The sequence below is a fragment of the Bidens hawaiensis genome, unplaced genomic scaffold (assembly GCF_021521415.1).
Source record: "Bidens hawaiensis isolate Kalapana, Puna unplaced genomic scaffold, B.hawaiensis_p1.1 tig00026818_1, whole genome shotgun sequence".
NCBI lineage: Eukaryota > Viridiplantae > Streptophyta > Magnoliopsida > Asterales > Asteraceae > Bidens > Bidens hawaiensis.
Window position 1 is genome coordinate 284,998 of NW_027494310.1, and position 16,346 is coordinate 301,343.

At 38.3% G+C, this 16,346-nt stretch overlaps 1 long non-coding RNA gene across 1 annotated transcript; it reads left to right on the forward strand.

Annotated features, from left to right (window-relative positions):
* Positions 1-13,674: 13,674 nt before the first annotated feature.
* Positions 13,675-15,681, forward strand: LOC143573992 (uncharacterized). Its single transcript, XR_013142512.1, has 4 exons — positions 13,675-13,937; positions 14,264-14,652; positions 14,733-14,802; positions 15,450-15,681. It is a non-coding gene; the product is annotated as an uncharacterized LOC143573992 (long non-coding RNA).
* Positions 15,682-16,346: the final 665 nt, after the last annotated feature.

Consider the following 16,346-nt stretch of genomic DNA (forward strand, 5'->3'; position numbering starts at 1 on the left):
ATACGATCTTTGAAAAGTTCGAGATGAATCGACGGTAGTACCCAGCTAAACCAAGAAATGAACGAATTTCGGTTGGCGTTGTAGGCGCTCCCCAATTTTTGATGGCTTCAATCTTGGCAGGGTCGACATGAATGCCTTCCTTGTTAATGATGTGACCTAAGAATTGAACTTCCCTTAGCCAGAATTCGCATTTGGAGAATTTGGCGTAGAGTTGCTCTTTCCTCAGCAGATCCAAGGTAAGTCTGAGATGAAGCTCATGGTCGGCTTTAGAGCGGGAATAAACGAGAATATCGTCAATGAAGACGATAACAAACTGGTCCAGGTATGGACGACAAACGCGATTCATGAGATCCATGAACACCGCAGGGGCGTTCGTCAAACCAAAAGGCATGACTAGGAACTCGTAGTGTCCATAACGAGTTCTGAAAGCGGTTTTCGCGATGTCGTCCTCCATGACGCGTACTTGGTGATAACCTGAGCGTAGGTCGATCTTGGAAAAGTAAGTGGCTCCTTGCAGCTGGTCGAAAAGATCGTCAATCCTTGGTAATGGATACCGATTCTTGACCGTGAGTTTGTTAAGCTCACGATAGTCTATGCACATCCGGAAAGATCCGTCCTTCTTCTTGACGAAGAGGACTGGAGCTCCCCATGGAGATGAACTAGGGCGAATAAAACCCTTGTCTAGTAGTTCCTGTAGCTGGCTCGATAATTCCTGCATTTCTGACGGAGCCAAACGATACGGAGATTTTGCCACGGGGGTTGCACCGGGAACTAATTCGATGTGGAATTCGACTTGTCGGCTAGGAGGTAGTCCGGGTAAGTCTTTAGGAAAGATGTCTGGAAATTCACGCACGACGGGGACATCAGAGAGCTTCTTCCCCAAAGATTTCTTGATGGAGACATGAGCTAGGAAGGCGAGACACTTCTTTCGAAGGCATCGCCGAGCTTTAAAGCAGGAGATTAATTTCAGACATCTGCCTGATCTTTCTCCTTGAATAATTATGGACTCGCCAGAAGAACAAGGAACGCGAATGAGCTTCTCAGCACACACCACTTCCGCGTGGTTGATGGACAACCAATCCATCCCAACAATTACATCGAAACTTCCTAATTGCATAGGGATGAGGTCAATGTTGAGAGACGTCTGATCAAACGTAAGCGTGCAATTGCGAACGATTTTGTTCACTTGGGTAGACTCTCCGTTTGCCATTTCGACAGAGAAAGCGGGGTCTAAGACAGAGGTTCCTAGATTAAGCAATGGGACCAACTCGCTAGAAATAAAACTCCTATCTGCACCCGTGTCAAATAGAATAGAAACCCAGAGATTGTTAAGGATGAACGTACCAGTAATGACGTCAGGATTTTGGCGAGCTTCAGCAGCGCCAATAGTAAAGGCTCGGCCTCGGGCCGGAGGAAGATTTGCAAGACGAGGACACCTGCTCCTGAAATGGTCCGTGGCTCCACACTCGAAACAGCTTCGAGTGTTGTTGGGTTGGGAACTGCTGCTCTGTATTGCCAGTTGATTACCTTGAAATCTGCAGCGTTCCGCTAGGTGCCCCAAACGTCCACAGTTCGTGCATTTCCAGCACGGGGTTCCGGCAGGGTGATGAAATTGGCAAGTGCCGCACTTGGGGTGAACCCCAGTGTACTCCCTCTTTGGCCTTCCAGAAGGGGTGGGAGCAGGAGCGACAGAGCTGATTGGGGTTGCGGGAGTAACCATCGCGTAACTGCTAGCCTTACGCTTTTTGATGCGGTTGATCTTTTTGGATGAGCCCTCAGCGGCCTTGCCCGTACCTTTGGCTAGGACCCCAGTCTTAACCTGGTCCTGGGTCAGTCGGGCAGCTAGTTCAATGGCCGCTTGTAGGGTTGATGGGTCAGCCCCGATAACGATTCCACGGACAGTGTCAGGTAGGCCATTGATGTAAAGCTCAATAGCCCGGGAGGGAGGGGTGACCAAGTGTGGTACGAGAAGGGAGAGCTCGTGAAAACGCTCCGTGTACCCTTGGTGATCAGCGCCCTTCATCTTGTGCACCCAAAACTCAGCTTCAAGTTTCTGCACCTCACTGCGAGGTACGAACTCGCGGGTAACCAAAGCTACAAATTCCGACCAAGTCATGGCCAAGGCAGCCTCACGCCCGCGGGTTCTTATCTCGTTGTTCCACCAGGTCAGCGCGCGTTTAGACAACATGCTTGCCGCGTGCGTGACTTTCAGTGTCTCAGGGCACGAGCTAATAACAAAGGCAGCCTCCATCTTTTCGATCCACTGGAGGAGACCAACGGCGCCTTCTGAACCGCTGAAGCTGGTGGGTTTGGTAGCCATGAAGTCCTTGTATGGCTTATTTGCTGGTTCATTTGCGTTCTGAGCTGGAATTTGGTTGGCCCCAGAGGTTCCTTCTTGCCTCAGCCCCTGGCTGATGGCTGTTACCATGCCTGGTAACACAGCCGCGATCTGCTGGGCTATAAGGTTGGCTAGATCAGCGGAGTCCAAGGGGGCGGGTGCACGTCTGGGAGGCATTCTTTGACAAAACGAAAAAAAAGACGAGCGTTAGATAGAATCAATGACACGCCAAAGATTAAGAATAGAGGACATAGATTATACCAAGAACACAGAATGACATGGCTCAAGAGATTAACAGTTAATATGCAACACATAAGCACGCAGCACGTATATAAGTGTAGACATGTGATTGTGATGCATGAGCTATCTAGAGTCAAGGATCCTAGGTTATAGTCTAGGTCGGTTTCCTAATTCCCTATAACCATTGGCTCTGATACCAATCTGTCACACCCCGATCTTGATGGCGGAATAATCGAGGCGCGGCGACTAAGTCGTGATTGTTGAGCACAATAGTATAAAAGTCTAAATGCTTAAACATAACCAAAATGTCAAATATTACACCATCCAGGTAACATGAAACAAACTGTTTTAATACAAAATATCAAGTTTCCAAACAACTCCTAGACTAGCCTTCATCTCTCTAGGGCCTCTAAACTTGCTAGGGATTTCTTGCTGCATTATTTCCTGAAAACATGTAACAAACTGTCAACTACATAAAGTAGATGAGTGAATTCATAGGTTTAAAGAAAAAGAGTTTATACACAAACATACTAGTATAGGTTGTAGGGGTTTATATATAGGGTGTACCTGCGGCTAACCCACCACTCCTACAACTTATACTACTATGTTTGGATATAATACCCGGTTTTAAGATGGTTTGTAAAAAAAAAGGTCTCTTGGTTTTCCCAAAGAGGTTTTTGTAGTAAGTAAAACATGAAATGTTCTCCTGGACTCTCAGCGGGCTTATTATTCTCCCATTAGAGTCGTTTGTGATAAGATTACTCAAAGATTTGTGGTCTCCCAACGGTACATGTAGCACATAGCAGTTAAGCATAAATAAGGACATATAGATTTGAGCATGCTAAGTTTACTAGATAAACCAACACCAAGATCCCACTGTTTACTAGTATCCAAGATGATGGTGAATAAATGATGATGATGATGAATGATGATGAATCCCAATGATCACACAAGACTTGATTGAACCCACGCAAGACTTAAACCAAGACTACCTCGTTCTTGTCATCCAAGACTCAGCTAGGTTCTACCGAGAGTAGGATAGACTCCCCAAAGAATCCTGGGTTCCCTTGGTCCCTACCGAGACTAGTATAGGTCCTCAAGAGTTATGGATTTCACCGAGACTAGTATGAAATCCCATGAGTTACGAGTGCCACCGAGAATAGAATGCCACTCATGGTCGCGAGTTCTACCGAGAGTAGAATAGACTCTCGGGTCCAATTCAACTCATGATACTTTGATCTCTAGATTTCCATGCTGACACAATGACTATGATGATATGAATATGATTCCCATTCCCATGATGTCAATGTTCATAGAATTTTCCATACTCATTGATTTCCGATGTTCTTAGATCTCCACAAGTTGATGGGTTTTCCCCATGTTCATAGATTTCCAAAGTTTATAGATTCATAAAAAGCTTGTGGATTTCCGCACGTGTGTAGAAATCCAAAAGTTTATAGTTTAAAGAGTGTTTGCATAAATGATTTTATCCAAACGTGTAAAGTTACCATGTTTCCACCCCATAGTTTTGAAAATCTTAAATAGGGGCTATGAACTCACCTTGATCTCGGGTTAGGATGGTGCTACAATAGATCTCCTTAGCCTAGAGTTGAACATATATATAAGGTTAACAACGTGCTATAAGTCTAAGAAAACGAGCTTACGCGGCCTCGAGCAAAAACTGGGTTTTAAAGACGAAACAGCTTGGTTCTGGCTTGATTCGATCGAATAGGAACACGTTCGATCGAATGGACACACATTCGATCGAATCTGAGGCACACTCGATCGAACTAGAAACACATTTGGCCGAACCAGTTGGAAAAACTCGTTCGGTCGAACATGGAACTTGTTCGATCGAATAGACACTCGTTCGATCGAATACGAAACTCATTCGGTCGAATGAGTTGGAGACCATTCGGTTGCTTTCCTATTCGATCGACTGGACTGATTCGATCGACTGGTTCGATCGAATGAGTTGGAGACCATTCGGTTGCTTTCCTATTCGATCGACTGGACTGATTCGATCGACTGGTTCGATCGAATGAGTCTGATTCGACTCCTTCAAGCTGGGCGACGGAGAAACCTACGGGTTTTTCAGATTTTCCAGATTTTTGACCCAAAATCGAAGTTTTTGACATGGAAATGCTCGGGATTGAAAGGGCTATCGATTCCTAGTGATTTTAAACACAAAAGCCTGCATTTTGACACCAAAACAAGACGGTTTTTGACCCGAAAACTCTAGAAACGAAAATGGGTGTTTTTGCTCGATTTGAGGCCGAAAATGGTTATGAAAATGGATGATTTTCAAGAAGATCTTACCAAGAATAACAACAAACAGATTTGTGGACTCGGATTTGAAGTTTGAAGACTTTCTCTCTCTAGTTTCTCTCTCTAGAATGAGAGTGTTTGGGTGGGAAGTGTTGGTGGAAATGAAAGAGATGGTGTAAGAATACTTGATTTTCCGCTTAAATACTCGGGTGACTCGGGTTCGGGTTTAGGCTACTGACGGGTCAAGATTAGTCGAGTTCATAAGTTTTTTTTTTTTTTAAACAAACTAAAACTTTTTCAGCAAAACTTTTATAAAACCATTTTCCGAATAATTATTTGAAATCTTTTTTTTTTTTTTAAATAAGAACATTTAAATTTTTCGAAAGCATTAAAAATTAATATTTTTCAGGCGTAAATGTCGTTTTTATAAAATAAACATTTTAAATGATAAAAGTAGATTTTTCCAATGATATGGGTTCCGAACTTATCGTCCAGAATCCCAAAGTCTATAGTTTCCGATGATTTCACGATCCTAGTTTACCAATCGAATTTCAGGGTGTTACAATTAACGATTAAATTTTATTGATATTGAAAATACTAAATTGAACTTTGTTAAATCCTTTTATAGATGGCCACAAACAACCCTCGGAACGCTATTATCCCGCCTGTGCATAATCTATCACTGAGATCCATTCTGGATAAGGATCGTCTAAACTATAACAATTTTGTGGATTGGTATCGAAACTTGAGAATTGTTCTCAAGCAAGAGAACAAATCCTATATTATGGACGATCGTATTCTCGATGAACCAGATGTCAATAACTTGGATGCCTATGCGGATTGGTTGAAATACACTGAGGATTTGGTGCAAGTTTCTTGCCTCATGTTGGGAACAATGATACCCGAGATTCAAAAGGATTTCGAGAATCATGGGGCGTATGACATGATCACCAAGCTTAAGGAAATGTTCCTTACTCAAGCTACGGTGGAACGCTTCGAAACGGTTCGAGCGTTTCATGCATGTCGTATGGAAGAAACCCAATCTGTCTCATCTTATGTACTTAAGTGAAAAGCCACATTGATCGGCTTGAACGGCTTAATTGTCCGATCTCAAGAGAGTTAGCCACGGATTTGATACTTAATGGCTTAACTAAAAGGTTTGAGACATTCGTCATGAATTATATCATGAACGGGTGGTACAAGAGTATTGGTGAGCTTCACGGAATGCTCAAAACAGCCGAAGCCGGAATGGATAAAAAAATTTTACCCGTTCTTGCGATCAATGAGGGTGGCTTGAAGAAGAGGCATCATACAGAACCCAAGGAAAAGTTTGCTAGTGGTAAAGGACAAATTAATGGCAAGTTCAAGGGAAAGGAAAAAGTGGAACCCAAAATCAAGAAGCTAAAGGTTAGCTCCGAGGATCCATGCTTTGGTTGTGGAGATATAGGTCACTGGATGAGAAACTGCCCGACCTATCTCAAGGAGTTGAAAGCTAAGAGGGATGCGGGGTAGACCTCAGGCACAACATTCATGATCCATATTGATCTTAATATTATTTCTTCTAACACATGGGTATTGAATACCGAATGAGGAACTCACATATGCAATTCATTGCAGGAGTTCAAAAAAAGAAATGATTACAAGAAAGGAGATATTAGTCTCTTCATGGGCAATGGAGCAAAAGTTGACGTCCAAGACCAAGGAGATTATGTTATGAAGCTTTCAAATGGTTTGGAAGTTCTTTTGAAAATCATTTTGTATTCTCATAGTTTGACTAGGAACATTATCTCTGTTTCTTTATTAAGACAATTTGGTTAAGATTTTGAGTTTGTAAACAATGATATTTGTGTTTTCAAGAATGATGTCTTTTATTTTAAAGCAATGTCGTCCAATGGCATTTATGAATTAGTTCATGATAATACATCCATTGATAACTCGTTATACCAATATAGCACCAAAAGACTCAAATTGGATTTGAGTAAGACTTTTCTTTGGCATTGTCGCCTTGGTCATATAAAAAGATCGCATTCATACACTTTAAAATAATGGTATTTTGGAATCAAATGATGATTCATTTGATACGTGCGAGTCTTGTTTATTGGGGAAGATGACAAAGGAGACTTTTAGGGGAACTAATGAAAGGGCAAAAGATTTATTAGGTATCATACATTTGAATGTATGTGGTCCTTTTAAGACAATGACAAGGAATGGTGAAAGATACTTCATCACCTTTACCGACGATTATAGTCGCTATGGGTATGTGTTCTTGTTAAGACACAAAGATGAAGCCTTTGAAATGTTCAAAATCTTCCAAAATGAAGTACAAAATCATCTCAATAAAACAATCAAAGTACTACGTTCTGATAGAGGAGGTGAATACCTCAATGATGCGTTTCTAAATCATCTTAGGAGTTGTGGGATTGTCTCACAACTTACTCCACCTGGAACACCGCAACATAATGGTGTGTCTGAAAGGTGGAATCGAACTCTATTAGATATGGTCGATCCATGATGGCTAGAAGCACATTACCTCTATTAATTTCGGGTTTCGCATTGATCTCCGCATCCAGTATTTTAAATATGGCACCAACCAAGAAAGTGGATAGGACACCTTTTGAAATATGGCATGGAAGGGTTCCATCATTATCATATTTAAAGGTATGGGGTTGTGAGGCTTATATCAAGAACAACACCCAAAACAAACTTTAAAGCCGATCCACTAAATGTATCTTTGTAGGATATCCCAAAGATTCGATGGGATATTATTTCTACAATACAAACGAGCATAAAGTGTTTATAGCTCGAAATGCTGAGTTTTTGGAAAGAACTGATAGAACGGTAGAACTCAAGGAGGATCGAGAACCACAAGCCAATACACGTTTGGTTGACACTAGCAATCAACAAGAGGTTGTTGAAAATGATCAAATGGTTAATCAAAACACACAAAATGTTTACAAATCTGGAAGAATTAGCACCCCACCCGATAGATATGTTTTTTTCGTGGATGGATACTATGTGGTAAATTCGGATGAACACATCACATACCGAGATGCAATGTCACAATCTGATTGTGATAAATGGCTGGAAGCCATGAACGTTGAGATGAAATCCATGCATGATAACTAAGTATAGGACTTGGTTATACCACCTCTAAATTCCAAACTGGTTGGAAGTTAGTGGGTTTTTAAGAAGAAAACTGATAAGCATGGAAACTTGTATAGTTATAAAGCTATACTTGTAGCAAAGGGTTTCACTCAAACTCAAGGGGCTGATTATGATGAAACTTTCTCGCCCATAGCAATGCTAAAGTCTATAAGGATATTGTTTGCAATAGCCGCATATTACAACTATGAGATATGGAAAATGGATGTCAAAATTGCTTTCCTAAATGGGCATCTTGAGGAAGATGTCTATATGGTTCAGCCTGAAGGTTTTTTTGATCCACAACATCCTAATAAAGTATGCAAGTTAAATAAATCAATTTATGGATTAAAACAAGCATCTAGAAGTTGGAATCACCGTTTTTTATGATGAAATTAAGAAATTTGGATTCATCAAAAACGCTGACGAAGATTGTGTGTATAAGAAAGCTTGTGGGAGTATCATCACTTTTCTGGTATTATATGTCGATGACATACTACTGTTTGGAAATGACATTCCAACCGTGGAGGGCGTAAAAGCCTGGCTTGGAAATTGCCTTTCCATAAAGGATCTTGGTGAAGCCGCCTACATTCTAGGAATAAGGATCTGTAGGGATAGATTAAGGCAGTTGATAGGTTTAAATCAAATTGAATACATTGAGAAAATATTGAAAAGGTTCAAGATGGAAAACTCTAAGATACGTTTGGTACCTATTCAAATAGGAACAATATTGAGTGCATCTAAATGTCCGAGCTCAATGGTTGAGCGAGACAAAAATGAATGGAATCCCATATGCGTTTGCTATAGGATCCATCTTGTATGCCATGATATGCACTAGACCGGATGTGTCATGCGCTTTGAGCATGACAACTAGATACCAAAAAAATCCGGGAACTAGCCATTGAATGGCGGTTAAGAGCATATTGAAACATCTTAGGAGGACTAAGGATATGTTACTAATATATGGCTCTGGTGAGGAAGAAGTAGTTGTAAGGGTTACATGGATGCGAGTTTCCAAACTGATCGAGATGATTCTCGATCACAATCGGGATATGTCTTCATTCTAAATGGTGGTGCTGTCTCTTGGAAGAGCACAAAACAAGACGTGGTAGCCTTGTCCACCACTGAATAAAAATACATCGCCGCCTGCTTGGCAACTCAAGAAGCTGCGTGGATTAGAAGGTTTGTTGCTGACCTAGGGGTAGTCTTTACCATTCAGGACCCTTTAGAAATCTTTTGTGACAACGAGGTTGCTATTGCTCAAACCAAATAACCCTGTGCACATCAAAAGACTAGGCACATTGAGCGGAGAATCAAGTACATAAGGGATGAAGTTGAAAAAGGAAAGATATGTATTCACAAAGTTCACACTGATCAAAACATTGCGGATCCACTCACGAAGCTCCTCGAAAGGCCAAAGCATGAAGGTCATACTTGTGGCTTAGGACTTCGATATTCTAGTGATTGGATTTGATCAAAATTTTGTATTTGGATATCAGAACATTTTTTTTAACTCAATCATATGGTATTGGTTACAGTTATATATTTTGAGTTATGTTACATTCTTGCATGTTTAAATCCATGAATAATTTGATTATTCTAAATGTCCGTAGTCGATCATAGTTATGGGAACAAATATGAAAGCAAGACTATTATGAACTTGGATTGGTAGATATTCATGAAGTATGAACATAGCAAAGGGTTTGCTGCCAAGGTTTATAGATATTTATGGGATAATTATTGGACTGACCCGTCCTCAATTTTACTGCATGGAATCCTTGTGATTTGTGATCATAAGTAAAATTGAGTAATGGCGAACATCATAGTATCCTCCGACCTGAGATACATATTGGGTCTTGATATTCACCAACTATTATACTTTGAATTGGTTATTCGCTGCTCCGAAATATGTCAGTACATTAGACTAAGCTCAAGATAATACAAGGTGATAGTGAGAGACGTATGTAGTCAGTGGGGGATTTGTCCCTATTATTCGTTTAGGGTTAAATGTCTAAAGCCTGATTAGTTAAATCAACAGAGAACGATCACTCTGTGTCTCTGTATTTAACATGACATTTGTGGCAAAAAGGATATATGATAGTTTCACCTAAATCATATTCAAGTAAGGGACTTGAAGGGGATGATGTTATTGAATTTCTCTTCGTCATATGTATTAGGGATAGTAAACCGTTGTTAGGCGGAATTTGCTATTTGCATCAATCTTCTATGTATCTTGTGCAAGTGGGAGATTGTTGGAATCGATCTTCCCAAGACACATATTTTAGTTGATGTGGCTAGTACGTAATGATCCAAGTCGGGTCATACCCAATAACAAGCTAGACAAATGCCACGGTGATTATTATTAGATATGATCCAAGTAATGATTATCAACACTTATAATATTTGGAAATGGATTTTCTAAATATTTTGCATACGTGTGTGTTAAATAAATTATATGGATAATATATATGGGAATTGTTTTTTTTTGGGGGGGGGGGGAAGTCCCATGGGGCCGGCTCCCTCTCTCTCCTCTCTCTACTTTTTTTTTGTTCATTACATGCAAGGGATCTAAGTGGTCGATTATAATTTCTTGGGTGAATCAAATCTACACTTTCTCTCACACACACAACTCTCTCTTCTCTCTTCTCTGGGCCGAAAAACCCAAAGAAGAACAAGAAGATTTGCAAGAAGTGTAAGTCCCTAGAAACTTGGTGTTTGTTCGGGTATACAAGCTTGAGGATTTCTCCATTGGAATCTGGCCATTCATATCTACATCATCTTTTATTTCTGGACTTGAAGGTATGTTCTTGAAACACCCTATGGTTGTTTTTGATAGTGTGATAATCGTATATGGATCCTGGTTTGGGTTTAACATAAAACGGGTTTTATGTGCATTTGGTAAACAAGATTTAAAACAATATTTTCCACCGCGTTTTCCTAATTACAGTGTTTATTTGGACTTTGATAATCATGCTAAATCCCAACAGCTCTTTCATGAATAACTCCAATGATGTTTTTAGGAGTGTGATTTCTTTCAACAAAGGAAGTTTGCACAACTTGATCTGTAGACACATTTCAAGATTTGTATCAATGAGATCAGGTTCATCAATAATTGTATCTGATGTTGCATCATTCACTTTAGTGGATTCTTCAGAAAACTATTGTGACGTTGATGCAACATTGTTTCCAAAGTTCAAATTTTGAAAGAAATCTTTAAAGTTTGGTTGTCTTTCATCTTGCCCTTGATCAAACTGTTCATCAGATTGCACTTCATTGTTAAAAACTTGCTCTTGATCATTTTTATTTTCAGTTGGTTCATTGTCCAAGATTGGTTTTTCTTGAACAAGTGGTTGCTCAAGATTGTCATTTTGATCATTTTTTGGTTCCGTATCAGTAGCATTTTTAACAAAGGAGTATTTAGCATTTTTGTCTGCAACCTTTGACCACAATTTTCCAAGTCAACCTTCTTCTCTGACTTATCTTCTCGGACACTTGTTTTATACAAAGTTTCATAAATGTCTTCATGATAAATCTTGAAAGACTTAATTAACTTCTCAAGATCAAATAACCAGGATCCTCCATCAATTGTATTAAACTAGTTCTCATTGAATATCACATCAGAAAATTCAATTACACTCAAATGATCTTTCACATAAACTTTATAGGCCTTTGAGTGTGTGGAGTATCCAACAAAGAAACAATCTAAAGATTTTGATTGAAACTTGTTCAAATAGTCTTTGGTACTCAACAAAGAACACTTTCATACAAAAGATTAGAGAAACTTGATAAGGGTTTCCTTTTGAACAAACTCTTATAAGGAACCTTGTCTTGACTTTTATGGAGAAGAACCTTGTTATGAACATAAAAAGGAGTGTGGATAGCCTCTAGACAAAAAGGTGACATGCATATAAGCATTTGCTAACATGGTTCTTGCAGCGTCAATGAGTGTTCTGTTTCTTCCTTCTGCAACCCATTCTGTTCAGGAGTTCTAGATGCACTGAATTATTGAAAAATTCCTTTTGAACTCAGTCATCACACCATTCTTGAACTTAGTCCCATGTCACTTTTCATAACCTTCACCATCACATCCAGTTGGTTCTCAATCCTTGTTACACAACTCTTGATCAATTTAGCAGCTTCATCCTTGGAATTCAGAAAATAAACCCAAGTATATCTTGAAAAGTCATCAATAATCACTAGGAAATATCTTTTCTTCCCTATACTAGGAACACTCATAGGACTAAAAAGATCCATATGAAGCATTTCCAGTACATGTTCAATTGAGTTTACAAGTTTTTCTTTGTGTGATAACTTGTTCTACACCCTTCTGACAAGAATTTCATTTGTCATCAAGCTTGAACTCCCTTGTAGGTAAACCAATTACACGTTCACCTTTAACAAGTTTGTTCATGTTCTTTAAGTTAACATGACAAAGCTTTTTGTGCCATAATTTGGTTTCATTTTCAGTTTCCTTTGACATAAAAGAAGCTCCACCCCTAGAGATAGCATCTTTAATTTTCAACTCATATAAATTCCATTTCTAGGAGCCATCATCATAATCATATCCGGAGGAATCAAAAATTCATGTTGGAGGACGAAACAGTGTGAATCATCAAGACCAACCTTATAACACTTATCACACATTTATGAGATGCTCAAAAGATTGTATTGCAATCCTTTCACATAAAAATATATTGTCAAATCACATTTTTCCATTGGTTAGAATGCCTTTCCCACAATCATCCCTCTATTCTCATTACTACCAAATGAATGAGGTCCTTCAAACTTCACTTCATAATTCACGAGTGACCTCTTGTCACATGTCATGTGCCTGGAACATCCACTTTCCATATACCATACATCATTTATTGGTGTGGACTGTTCCTACACAAATCAAATAAAGATGTTCGTTAAATGATAAAATACAAGCTACATCAGCTTGCAAATTATCAGTGCCATGAACAAGTGTTGCATTGGGTTTGGGTTCTTGATTAACATCTTCACATGATTCATCATAATCATCTTTGTCATAGCCAGTTTCGTATGGTTTTCTCACATATGAAACAATGCTCTTGCATTCCTCAATGTCAAAGTCTCTCTTCACACTTGTTACTAGTGTTTCACATGTCACTTTTGTTTCATTTCTAGGTTTCCAAAGAAATCCTTGGGGGTTCAAACCCATGTTTTAATAGAAATCTCTCATCACCATTTTACTCTCTTGATTTCTTTCTCTTGAAAACCTTCTTTTTAACTTTTTCTTCACCATCCGTTGACATCCCTTGATCAACAGGTTTAACTTTCATAACATCCTTATCATGTTTTATTCTGACAGGATGTTTGATCGTTGGAGCCTTTTTGTCTTCAACAATTTTATTTTCTTTCTTGTCACTCACTTCATTTTTCTTTACACTGTCACTACCAGAAAAATAGCTTTTAATGACTAACAATTTATGACTCGCGGCTATTTATGACTCGCAAATGGTTGTGTCATAAAAAAAGAGTCATGTTTTCTATAAATTAGAAGATTTATGACTCACTTTTTTGTGAGTCATTAAGCAGCAGTCATAAAATGAAAAAAAAACGAAGACTTATGACTTACTTTTTTGCGAGTCATTAAGCATCAGTCATAAAATAAAAATAAAATATGAAACACCCCCATGTATCAAATCTAACCAAACACCACGCCTCATCATCTCTCTCATTTGTCTTGGTGATCATCAAGTCATGCACCCATCTTCTTACATTGCCATGGTCGTTCTCAGTTCGTCGCTAACTTATGTCGACGACGCCGGCTGTAGTCTCTGTCGGTTCTGTCGTGGGGTTTGCTTTCTTTTACTTTTTAGGGTTATTAACTTTATTAATTGGGGGTTTCTCTTCTTCTTGCTAATGGCTTCTTGGATTGTTGATTTTCTGAACAGGATATGAGTTGTTGAGACCATCTATATCTTCGGTATGCATTCTTATATCTCTCTTAATCTTTTAATTTCAATTGTTAAAAGTGTTGTTTGTGTTCATATTTGTGTTTTTACTTCATTTATAGTGGTGTTGTTTGTGTTCCTTTCACGTGAACATTTGTATGAGGTTAGGGTTTTTTCTTCTGTTATCAATCTTTAAAATTTCAGGACATGTTCCGAGATTTTTAACGTATTCGTAACCGGTATAATCATGGGGTTGTGACCGGATTTATCTCATTTTTACATCCGGATTTATCTTAAAATGAGTGTTTAAATGTTTTTTTGGGTTCGTTTTCCTTATCGTATTGACAAATTGTTGTAGGCGGTTGCGTTGGTGTCAGTTAGGGATAAAAGGAAGAAGGTGTAGCCACTCAAATGTGTTTTCTTATGGGGTTCAACTATGATGGTGATTCACCTATGAGGCAGCAAACTAATGAACAACACTTATAACTCTAAAAAAAAGGTAATGCTACTGTCATTTGTATTTGTTTAAGTATAATCTGACAACTGTATTTAGGTTATGAGCACTCAATTTATCTAATGCGGTTTATAAACATGGAATATTAGTTGGTATCTTTGGGATCATGACATTAGCCGATTTTCTAATATTGTCTATAAACATGGAATATCACTTGCGCCCTTTGGTTTCATGATGTTTGTCGATAGTTGGAAAACTCAACCCGTTAGGCTTCATCTTTATACTAAAGAGAGGTATAACACTTTCTAATTAATATCAACTATTTATATGTAAAGTAGGAAAACCATACGAGGTCTTTTGTTATATTGCATAGAAATAGAAAATGATTGGATTTGAAGTTAATCAATAAAGAGCTCATGAGACTACGGGCTAACATGCTCAAGGTTAGTGGTATTTTTTTTTTTTTTTTTTTTTTTTTTTTGCAGTTTTGTTTATTTTGACCTTTTTAGCATTTGGTTAACTGAAAATTAATGAATTCTCTTTCTTTCTTTTTTTTTGCATAAAGTTGCAAGATTTAACATACTATGTCTCAATTTTACAACTCTTGCAACTAAGAGTGATAATAGTCATAATACTTTATATGATATGAACAACTTTTTACCATATTAGCAGTTTAGAATGTTATATTTGTCTTCTTTTTTTTTCGTGTGTTTTTTTAGTTTCTATGCTTTTAATAGTAACTACTTTTTATATAAATGAACTATAAAAAGTTTGAAAGTTAAGGTTGATTTGCTAATCTGGTATGTTTGTTGCCATATATACAGAACCTTTGTAGCCGGTTGCTACAATCATAGTTGAGTGTACATTATATTTTGATGTTATGCAAAACAACGCAATTAATTATAAATAACAGTGGGAAATGGGTGGGTAACGGATTTGTGAAGGTGCGTAAATGGGATGCTTTATGTTCATTATTTTCGATATTTTTTTAAAAAATTAGTGTGTGGTTATGGTGACAAAAGTTGTATGATATTATATTAATAAAGTGATTTAGAATGTTTGATGTTGTTTTTGTGATTTTTCTACACAGGGCATGCCTGCATACAACAGTTAAGGAAACACAACATAAATACTTACGGGCCTCCCAACACTTCTTTAGATAATGATCATGAAGAAACGTTCTTATTAGAATAGACAACAGAAAGACGAAGCTGAACCAAAAAGGCATTATGTTCCTCATATAAACATGCAAAAGTGTTTCGACACATAAGCCGACTAGATTAGAGTTTGAACTACAGGAAGACGAACCAAAAGCGCCCGCGCGCAACAGAATGATTGCAATTACTTCTTTGATTAACAACAGAATGATACCCAATATCTGTGTTCTTTAGATTATCATCCTTTTGAGTTAAATATAGTTGTAATGTTATCAACTTCATTTGTTTCTTGCAGAATATGGATAATAAGCATTGGGGAACGAGTGAATATGAAGATGACAAATGTGTCTTAAAATAGATATAAGGCCTCAAAATCTATTGGTAAGAGTTTTGTTGTGATAATTCTTCCATACCGTCTATTTTTTTTTTCAATTTTTAACTAATATATGTTGTAGTTAGGCATACTATGTGCGGTTTTGCTGTCTTAACTAATATCTGGGCGAACCATCGGTTATCTGATATGCTTTTTATGGTGCAAGATAGGAACAGTTCTGATCTGAGTGGAGACGAGGAAGGCTTTTTATTGAACGTTGCGGGTGTACCCCTTTCATTCCCCCATTGACAGCACCGCTTAAAGGGTCATTTACTTTTGTAAGGAGGTATATAAACATCTTATCTTACTGTGTCATGGCTCATGCCAATAAGGTGTGGTTGTTAATTTCATATAGTAATAATCCTTTTGTCATTTTTGCTATTGTAGGTTGGTGGAGTCAAAGAGATATACACGGATGCGGATCTTGATGCGGTTGCGTGTCATAAATTGCAGTCAT